General features: G+C 34.6%; 1 protein-coding gene across 1 annotated transcript in view; it reads right to left on the reverse strand.

Moving 5' to 3' along the window:
- The window catches only part of MDGA2 (MAM domain containing glycosylphosphatidylinositol anchor 2), a 1,222,586-nt gene that overhangs the window by 546,535 nt on the left and 665,023 nt on the right, over nucleotides 1-11,028 (reverse strand).

Raw genomic sequence — 11,028 nt, forward strand, 5'->3', positions numbered from 1 at the left:
AACAACATATTCAGATTTTAAACGAGGTTCATAATGCATGTACACATACACATGCATTATTAAAAAGAAATGAGTTATATTGAAGAAAAGTTTATATAAACATGTTAGTAGTAGTTTGATTCTTATCAGCCAAAACAAAAAATAACCAAAATGTCCATCAATAGGCAAACAGATTGTAGAACATGTATATAATTGAACATCACTCACCAATACTTGCACCATATGGATGAATCTCACAAATTTCATGTTGTTCAAAATAAGGGATACACAAGAGTATATATTGTGTTGTTGTTGTTGTTAGGTGCCATCAAGTTGGCATCAACTCATAGTGACCCTAAGTACAACAAAATGAAACACTTCCTGGTCCTGTGCCAGCCTCACAATCTTTCCTATACCTGAGCTCAACACTGACCACTGTGTCAATCCACACTGTTGTGGCCTTTCCATTTTTCACTGACCTTCCACTTTACCAATCGTAATTATCTTTCTCCAAGGAATGGTCTCTTCTGACAACATGACCAAAGCAGGTGAGAAGTCTGGCCATTCTCACTACCAAGGAGCATTCCAGCTGCATTTATTCCAGGAAAGATTTGTTCCTTTTCTGGAAATCCACGGTACTTTCAGTATTCTTCACTAACACTACAACTCAAAAGCATCAACTCTTCCTTAGTCTTCCTTATTCATTGCCCAACTTTCATATCCACATGAGGCAACCAAAAATACCATGGCTTGGCTTGGATGCACCTTCATCTTCAAAGACACATCTTTGCTCTTCAACACTTTAAAGAGGTCTTTAGCAGCAGCAGATTTGCCCAGCACAACATGTCATCTGATTTCTTGACTGCTGCTTCTATTGGTGTTGATTGTGGAACCAAGTAATATGAAATCTTTGACAACTTCAATCTTTTGTCTATTTACAGTGATATGGCTTATTAGTCCAGTTGTGAGGATGTTTTTTTTTTCTTTATGTTGAGGTGTAATTCATACGAAAGATTGTAGTCTAATCTTCATCAGTAAGTGCATCAAGTCATCTTCAATTTCAGCAAGGAATGTTGTGTTGTATGTATTATTACAGGTTGTTAATGAGTGTTCCTTCATTCCTGATGGCACATTCTTTATATAGTCCAGCTTCTCAGATTATTTACTCAGCATACAGAATGAATAAGTATGGTGAAAGGATAGAACCCCTACACAATCCCTTCCTGATTTTAAAACATGCAGTATCCCCTTATTTTGTTTGAATGATAGCTTATTGTTCTGTGTACAGGTTCCTTATGAGCACAATTAACTGATCTGGAATTCTTTTTCTCCTCAATGTTATCCATAATTTGTTATGATCCACATAATTGAATGTTTTTGCGTAATGAATAAAACACAACTAAAAGAGCTCTGGTAGCACAGTGCCTAAGACATCTGACTGCTAACTAGAAGGTTAGTGGTTCAAAGCCACCAACCACTCCACAGAAACAAGATCAGGCAATCTAGTTCCATAAAGATTTACTGCCTTGGAAAGCCAATGGGGGTTGCTATGAGTTGGAATTGACTTGATGGCAGTAGGTTTGGGTTTTATTTTATTTTTTGAAACATATTTCTGGTATTCTTTGCTTTCAGCCAAGATCCTTCTGACATCAGCAATGATACCCCTTATTCCACATTCTCTTCTGAATCCAGCTTGCATTTCCAGAAGTTCCCTATCAATAGAGTGCTACAATCATTTTTAAATTTATCTTCAGTAAGATTTTACTTGCATGTGACATTAATGATATTGTTCAATAATTTCCACATTCTGTTGGTCCACCTTTCTTTAGAATGGGTACAAATATGGATCTCTTCCAGTGAGTTGGCCAGGTGGCTATCTTCCATATTTCTTGGCGAAGATGAGTAAGTACCTCAAGTGTGGCATCCATTTGTTGATACATCGCAATGGGAATTCCATCAATTCCTGGAGCCTTGTTCTTCACCAGTTCCTTCAGTGCAGTTTGACTTCTTCCTTCAGTACCATTGGTTCTTGATCACATGCCACCTCCTAAAGTGGATGAACATCGCCCAATTCTTCATACAGTGGCTTTGTAGATTCCTTCTATCTTCTTTGGATGTTTCCTGCATCATTCAATATTTTGCCCATAGAATCTTTCAATATTGCAACAAAAGTCTTGAATTTTTTCCTGCAGTTCTTTCACTTTGAGAAATGCTGAGCATGTTCTTCTCTTTTTGGTTTTTAAATCTAGGTCTTTGCACATGTCATAATAATAATTGACTTTGTCTTTCAAGCTGCTCTCTGAAATCTGTTCAGCTCTATATCTTGTCATTTATTCTATTTTCTTTATCCAATCTCTGTTTAAGAGCAAGTCTCAGAGTCTCTTATGACATCCATTTTGTTTTTCATTCCTTTCCTGCCTTTTTAATGATATTTTGCTTTCTTCACAGATGATGTTCTTGATGTCATCGCACAATTCCTCTGGTTTTGGTCATTTGTATTGAATGCATCAAATCTTTTCTTCAAATGGTCTCTAAATTCAGGAGGGATATAATCAAGATCATATTTTGGCTCTTGTGGACTTGTTTTAACTGTCTTCAGCTTTAACTTGAACCTTCTTATGAGCAATTGATGCTCTGTATCAGAGTCAGCTCCTGGATTTGTTTTGGCTCAAGATACTGAGCTTCTCTATCACCTCTTTCCACAGATGTAGTCAATCTGATTTCTGTTTATTTCATCTGGCAAAATGTATAGCTCCTATTTATACTGTTGAAAAAAGACATTTGCAATGAATAAGCTATTGGTCTTGCAAAATTCTATCATGCGATCTCCAGCATCATTTCTATCACCAAGGCCATATTTTCCACCTTCTGGTGATTCTTCTTTGTTTCCAACTTTTGCATTCTAAACACCAGTAATGATCAATATACCTTGGTTGCATGTTTGGTCAATTTAAGACTGCACAAACTTGGTAAAAATCTTCTATTTCTATTACACATTGTATTATCCCATTTATATAAAGTTCAAGAATAGACAAAATTAATCTGCTTGGGTGCTGGAAATCAAAGCAGTGTTTGAGATTGTTACTTTTACAATTAATGAATTAAACATGTACATTCACTCTTTCTTTGTTAATGATATGTTATTAATGAAAGAATTTACAGTTGTGATCTCAACTTTCAGTTTAACTTTGTATTTCCTAAGTTTGGTTTGATGCAAGATCCTCTTGTGTCTATCTCACTGATTTGATTTTATTTATCTTGTAAGCAACTTTTCTTTACCATTATATTTTAATAAATGTGCTTATCAGGTTTTGTAATGCACAGAATAATTATGGAAAAATAATAACAATAATAATAAATATCATTAATTGATTACTTACTTTGTGATAGGAGCTACATAAAAAATGCTTATACATGAGCATATCAATTTTCCAAAAGAAAATATTGATATTAATAATATTATCATTGGAATATACCTGAGTCTTTGAGATAAAATTATTTCTACAAAATAGTTCAGCATCAGAAATCAAACCTAAGTCTTCCTGATATCAAAATGTAGGAGACTATGGCTATTCCCATGCATAACACAACCTTGCTTGCTGAAAGGGAATATCACTTGAAGCACTTCAGTATGTATCACATCTCAACATAAAAAAAAAAAAAAAAAAACCTCAAAAAAATCCTTACAACTGGACCAATAAGCAACATCATGATAAATGGAGAAAAGATTGAAGTTGTCAAGGATTTAATTTTACTTGGATCCACAAGCAATGCCCATGGAAGCAGCAGTCAAGAAATCACATAATTTATTGCATTGGGCAAATCTGCTGCAAAATACTGCTTTAAAGTATTAAACAGCAAAGATGTCCCTTTGAAGAGTAAGGTGTACACAATCCAAGCCATAGTACTTTCAATAGTTTCATATGCATGTGAAAGAGAGAGTAAGACCACAGATTTAATGTATTTGAATTGTGCTCTTAGTGAAGAATACTGTTAGGCAATCTACTTCCATAGTGATACTGCCTTGGAAACCCAAGGAGAGGTCACTATGATTCTGGTCTATCTTGATGGCACATAACAACAAAAACAACAACCAGAAGAAGAAACAAATTTGTCTTGGAAGAAGTGCAGGAATTCTCCTTAGAAGTGAGGATGGCAAGACTCCTCTCACCTACTTGGTCATATGGTGAGAAGGAACCCGTCCCTGGAGAAGGATAGCATGCTTGGTGAGGTAGAAATTTAGAGAAAAAAAAGGGGACGACCCACAACAAGATGAATTTGCACAGTGGCTGCAGCAGTGAGCTCAAGCATAGCAAGGATTGTGAGGATGGTGCAGGACCAGGCAGGGTTTGATTCTGAAGTACACAGTATTGCTATGAGTCAGAGCTGACGTGACAGCACCTAACAACAACAATGACAATAACAACAGGTCTTCTTTGAGTCCCTCTTCCTAGAAATCTCCAAGATAATCCCCTTTTTGCATTTCTTCTACTTAACTTTTAACTTCTGTGAATATGTCTTCCACGATAATGCTGCCTTCAAGAAATATGACTTAGTCCCCGCAAATGGGATTTGAGACAAAAGAATATTTATTATGCATGTTATATATTTATTATAGAAATGAACTGTAAATGATATATGTATACAGATAGATAGATTAAAAAAAAAAAAAGTCACTGCCGTCAAGTAGTTTCCGACTCATAGCAACCATTCCTTGAGTTTCCGAGGCAGTATCTCTGTGGAAGTAGATTACCCAGTCTTCTCTCCGAGTAGTGGCTGGTGGGTTTGAACCACCAGTCTTCTGGTTAGCAGTCAAATGCCTTAGGCACTACACCACTAGAGCTATATACAGTTGTATGGGAACGTGTCTATGCATTTGTTACAGAAATATTTATTTATAGGTATTAGATTTGCTTGCTGTTGGAACTTCAACTTACTTTAATATTGTTTATTATGTTGATTTAAATTCTTTTGCTTCAGTAATTCTTAATTAAAATATGTTATTGGTCAATATTTCCTTGCAAGCTAGTCAAAGAGTCTTTAATTCATATATAATTGCTTTGAAGATAATAGTAGGGGAAAACAATCAAACAGTTGCAAATTAGACCTCTTTGGGGATATTTAGAACAACACTTGTCCATGTAGTTAATTAAAAATCAACTCATATAATGATAAATGTCACAAATCGATACTGGTATAAATTTGGGTTCCTTTATTAAATAGCCACGTAGTCCAGATGAAGTTCTCTATTCATTCACATGCATATTTTCTCTGCCTATGTCTCTCTCCAAAGTTTCTGCAATGTGTCCTAACATAAATACAAAATTTACATTTATTTTAGGACATAAATGCTAGCTAATATCAATATGAGATATGTAGAATCAATATAATTCTACAAGTTTATCTTCCCCTTCTAAAAATTCTCTCATACTCAAGATAATAGAAATGTTTTATGAAAACCAGAACATGATTCTTTTTGGTTAATTCACAGTACTAACACTATATAAAAATATTAAAATTACATCCATGGATATATAGCATATGTAAGATTGAATTACAGAGTTATAATATCTAAAACACAAGTATATTATGAAAAAGAACAAATATACTGATCAATGTTTAACCTACAAGGTTGAATACCCACGTTAAAACATAAGTTTAGCAATAGAAACATAAAAACAGAATGTGTGGCTCCATTAAAGAAATAAGTAAAACTAGAGCAATAAAATACAGGCAAGAAACAAGAAAAAAGCAAACAAATTCTATCAAGTAGAAATTAACAAGTGATATGTCAAATAAACATTAATGGCAATAATTTTTGACAACAAAAAGCAATGATTTAAAAAAATCCAATAATATGGTATTTACAGGAAACATACATAAAATTTTTTTAAAAGTCTTAATTATTTTAAAAGGGTGAAAAAGACAAAGCTAATACTAACCAAAAAAAATTATGAAAGCAGTATTAATATCAGTGAAAGGAGACAAATGCTTTAATAGTGATAATGTGAATTATTACTTAATAACACAAAGTTTGTTTGCTTTTTTTCAGGAAAACAGTAAAGATTTATGTGCCAGTCTGTGTTTCAAATGATTTACATGCATTATCTTAATTAAACCGCAGAACACTCCCATGGTTCAGGTATTATTAATATTCCCATTATCAGATCAAGAAGCTAAAGGACGGAAAGGAAAAATAACAATTTGTCTATGATTACACAACTATTATGTGATAGAAATATACATGTGTACTATTTATTTAAACATATATACACACTATTAAAATGGACTTTAATGAAAATAGAAAACATAAATAGATCTATAACTGTTAAATAAATGTAATAAGTAGTTAAAACTCTGAAAGAAATATAAGATCAAGACAGTTTGCAAGAATTTTTAGGAAACAAATAACCTGCATATGTAACAACTACATCAAAGAATATAAAACTTGGATATTTTTCACCCCCATTTGATTTCATGCAGCTAGTATAATCTTGGGAGCTCTGGTGGTGTAGTAGATAAGGGACTTGACTGCTAATTGGAAGGTCAGCAGTTCAAACCCACCAGCTGATCTGCAGAAGGAAGACCGGGTGATCTACTTCTGTAAAAATGTACAGCCTGGAAAACCCAATGGGGGTTGCTATGAGTTGGAAATGACTTGGTGGTAGTGAATTTGGTTTTTTGGTTTGAGTATAACCTTAGTACTAAAAGTGGTTAAGGACAGAACAATAAAGGGATATTTATACAATCTCCTTTATAAAATTGTAAATCTCATGTATAAATTTATATAAAAACTTGTATAAAATAATAACCAATAAAATACATTAATAGATTTTCAAGCATCATTACTAACTCAGGTTTATCACAGAAATGTAAGTAATATTTAACATTTGGAAGCTGATCAATATAATTAGCAGTACTAAGATAAGAGATAAGTCTAATAGCACAAATAGATGTAGACAGACAAAATTAAATATCCATTAATAACTACAATTTTTAAAGTAGGAATAGGAAGTTACTTTCTTAATATAATTAAAGGTTCCTATTATCAGAATCAAGGAGCACTGGTGGCACAATGGTTAAAGCATTTGGCTGCTAATCTGAAGGTCAGTGGTTCAATCCCACCAGCTGCTCTGTAGGAGGAAAATGAGGCAGTATGCTTCTGTAAAGATTTACAGCCTTGGAAACCCTATGGGGGCACTTCTACTCTGTCTTATAGGGTTGGTATGAGTCAGAATTGAGTCAATGGCTCTGGGTTTATCCATGGAATTGACTTGATGACAATGGTTTGATTGATATCATCAAAAACATACAGCTAGAATAACACTGAATGAAGAAATCTTAAATTTCCAGGCAATATTTTACTATACTTTTTAGCCATTTGTATACTACATGAAACCTATACACTGGAAAGAGAGGAACTAGTCTCCTTTCATTTGCAGATTGTCTGAATTGAAAATAAAATTTATCCATGTAGCTATTATCTTAGAACCAATAACATTCACCAAAGTTGCTATACACAAACTCAATATACAAAAATCAGTAGCATGTGTACATAGTACATATCAGCAATACTCATTTGTTGTTGTCATTGTTGTTATGTGGCATCTAGTCATCTCCGACTCATAGCAACCTTATGGACAACAGAAACAATCACTGCCTGGTCCTGTGACAGCCTCATGATCCCTATTATACCTCAGCCCATCGTTGCAGCCACCGTGTCTAGTCCATCTTGTTTATGGCCTTCCCATCTTTCATTGACCCTTCACTTTATCAAGCATGGCATCCTTCTCCAGAGAATGATCCCTTCTGACAACATGACCATAGGTAAAACGAAGTCTGGCCATTCTTGCTTCCAAGGAGCATTCCAGATGCACTTCTTCCAGGACAGATCTGTTAGTTCTTTTAGCAGTCCAAAGTACTTTCAGCATTTTTTGCCAACACCACAATTCAAAAGCATCAACTCTTGTTTGGTTTCCTTATTCATTGTCCAGCTCTCACATGCATAGGTGGTAAATGAAAATATCATGACTTGGGTTAGGTGCATCTTAGTCTTCAAGGAGATATCTTTGCTCTTTTTTATATCATTTGATATAAAAAAAAAAAAAACTATTTTTTTAATATCATTTGAAAGAGATCTTTTGCAAGAGATGAACCCAATGAAATATGTCTTTTGATGTCATGACTGCTGTTTCCATTGGCACTGATGGTAGAAGCAAGTAATATGAAGTCTTTGACAACTTCCATCTTTTCTCCATCTATCGTGATGCTGCTTTTTGGTGCAGTTTTGAGGCTTTTTGTTTTCTTTATATTGAGGTGTAATGCATACTGTAGATTGAAGTCTTTAACCTTCATCAGTAAGTGCTCCAAGTCATCCTCACTTTCAGCAACCAAAGTTGTATTGTCTGCATATCTCAGGTTGTTAATAAGCCTTCCTCCAAGCCTGATGTCATGTTCTTCTCATTTAGGGGAAAAAATACATCACATTCACAACAGTAACAGAATCCATAAAAAATCCAGTGTGATTGACTAAAATAAGTATAAAACTTTTAAGAAGCAGAACATTTTATTGAAGTTCTTGAAAAAAGATGTAAATGGTTGGAAAAAAAATACATAATCATGGATAGAAATATTCAATATTGGGAAGAAGAAACTTCTTCATATACTGATGTACAAATTTAATGGTACTCTTGAAAGATTATTTTATGGAATTTGGTCCATCAATCCTAAAATTCATATGAGAGAATAAAGGGCAAAAATTATACAAGACAAAGTTGATGAAGGAGAAGAGTATCTGTCCTATTAAATATTAATTTTCATAAATCTATAATAAGTGATAATGATAACTAATAACAATTATTGTATGTCTACTAGCTGCCAAATTCTATTCTAAGTACTTTATATGAATTATTTCATTTCATTCTCATATCAGTGAGAAGGCTAAAGCAAAGAAACATTTTATAATGTTCCCATGATCACAGAGCTAGTAGATGAAGCCAGGATTCTAATCCAAGCAATCTGACATAACGCCCTAAGCTCTTAACCATTGTACTCTGATGCCTAAACATACATGGTATCAGTACAGGAACAGAGAAAATCATCAGTGGGACAGAACGCAAAGTCACAAAACAGACCTAAACATAAATAGAAACATGATGTATAAGAGAGATGGAATTTTTAAACAGTGGGGAAAATAATTGACTATTCAATAACCATGGCTGAGAAATTTTTCCACTCAAATTAAAAAAAAAAAAAATTAGATTCTGTGTAAGGCTGTGGTCAAAGTGTACCTCTGCTTACCTTTAGGCATGCCTCATATCTGGTACTGACTTTGGCCATGATGAGGATATGTGATAGTTAAGGTTGTGTATCAAGTGGGCTGGGCCATGATTTTTAGTGCTTTAGCAGTTATATGTAGTCACCCTTCATGATGAGAACTGATATAATGTACTTACTTCCATGTTGAGATCTATGCTGTGTTGAGATGCTAGGAGCTGCCAACCAGTTAAAAGGGAGTTTATATCCTGCTTTCAACATATATGGACATCCTGGCAAAATTATCTGGCTATATTGAGATACTAGGAGCAGCCAATCAGTTTAAGTGGAGTTTCCTTAGGGGTATGTCCTGTTTCCAACATATATGGACATCCTGGCAATGATCTCTGCCTTTTTACTCAACCTGGATCCTACATTTGGCTCAACATCATCTGATCTCCAGTTCTTACACTTGAACCACTAGCCTGTCTACTGTTTGCCAATCTCAGACTATCAACCTCTGAAGCCAGGAGCCTGCTGTATTGCCAGCTGATCTTGGGTTTGTCAACTCCTGCAGCTACGTGAGCCAGGAGAATCCTCCAGTTTGACATCTGACCCACAGACATGGAACTTAGTAGCCTCTACAACTGTGTAAGCCATTTCCTTAAGATAATTTTCTCTCTCTCTCTCTCTCTCTAATTTGTTGTTATATTATTTTTACACATTTGCATATATATATTTTGAAAAAAAAAAATGTAAAACCAGTGAAGCACGTATATGCTTTTGATTCTCTAGAGAATCAGCCTAAAACAGGATAGCTAGGGATTTATAATGTGCTACATAAAGTTAGAAACTCTTCTTGAAGAATTATGTATTAACTTAACTAGATTGTTGAGCGTTGTAGAAAGTGATGGTTTGCACCTGGTTTAACTAGTTACACAGTCTGCATATAGGAACATGACCATAATGCATACATGTGCCTCATCTTCCCTGCAGCTAAAAAACCATGTATATGTCTCGACTGGTTCATAAACTGAAAAAAGTATGTCCTGTGCAGCAAGAAAAAGGAACCTCAGGGCTTTCACTTGAATGTTAATCAACCTTTCATGTTAGCCTTTGCCTTCTTTCTCCCCTCATGCTAATTATTTACTTTTATTAAAGGTTTATGTGGAACCTTGCGAATTCTTTCCATTATCTGCCCCTATGTTCTATACAAATCCTGTGCAACATTATACAAAATACAGATTCCAAATATTAAAGACCTAGAAATGACAATCTATAGATTTTCTATAGATTTCTGAAGTCTCTATAGAATGTACACATTTAGATTTTGTGAGATTGGGGTGGATAAAAAATATCTTTTAACAGCACAAAATTTACAAACCATAGAAGATTAATCAAATTATTGCTCTCTCTCTCTCTATGTATATAAGGAAATATTTTAAAATCTGAAAATCAAATGACACAGAAAAATAAAGGCCACAGACTAAGATATTCGTAATACATATAAATGATTCAAAAAAAGGGAAGGTAAGATGTTTCTTCAAATAAACAAAATGACAAATAGCCTAAAGCAAAATTGAGTAACGGTTGTTGTTGTTATGTGCCATCAAGTCGGACCCCCTCATAGTGGCCCCTCCTTGGGTTTCCGAGGCAGTATCACTACGGAAGTAGATTGCCCCATCTTCCTTCCGAGGAAAGGCTGGCGGGAACCAGCCTTTCGGTTAGCAGTCCAGTGCCTTTAGGCACTATGCTACCAGAGCTCCTAGCAATGGTAGGGAGGATCAACTTACA

Source organism: Orycteropus afer, unplaced genomic scaffold (genome assembly GCF_000298275.1).
Source record: "Orycteropus afer afer isolate SDZICR_OR568_19922 unplaced genomic scaffold, OryAfe1.0 scaffold00111, whole genome shotgun sequence".
NCBI classification, from domain to species: Eukaryota; Metazoa; Chordata; class Mammalia; order Tubulidentata; family Orycteropodidae; genus Orycteropus; species Orycteropus afer.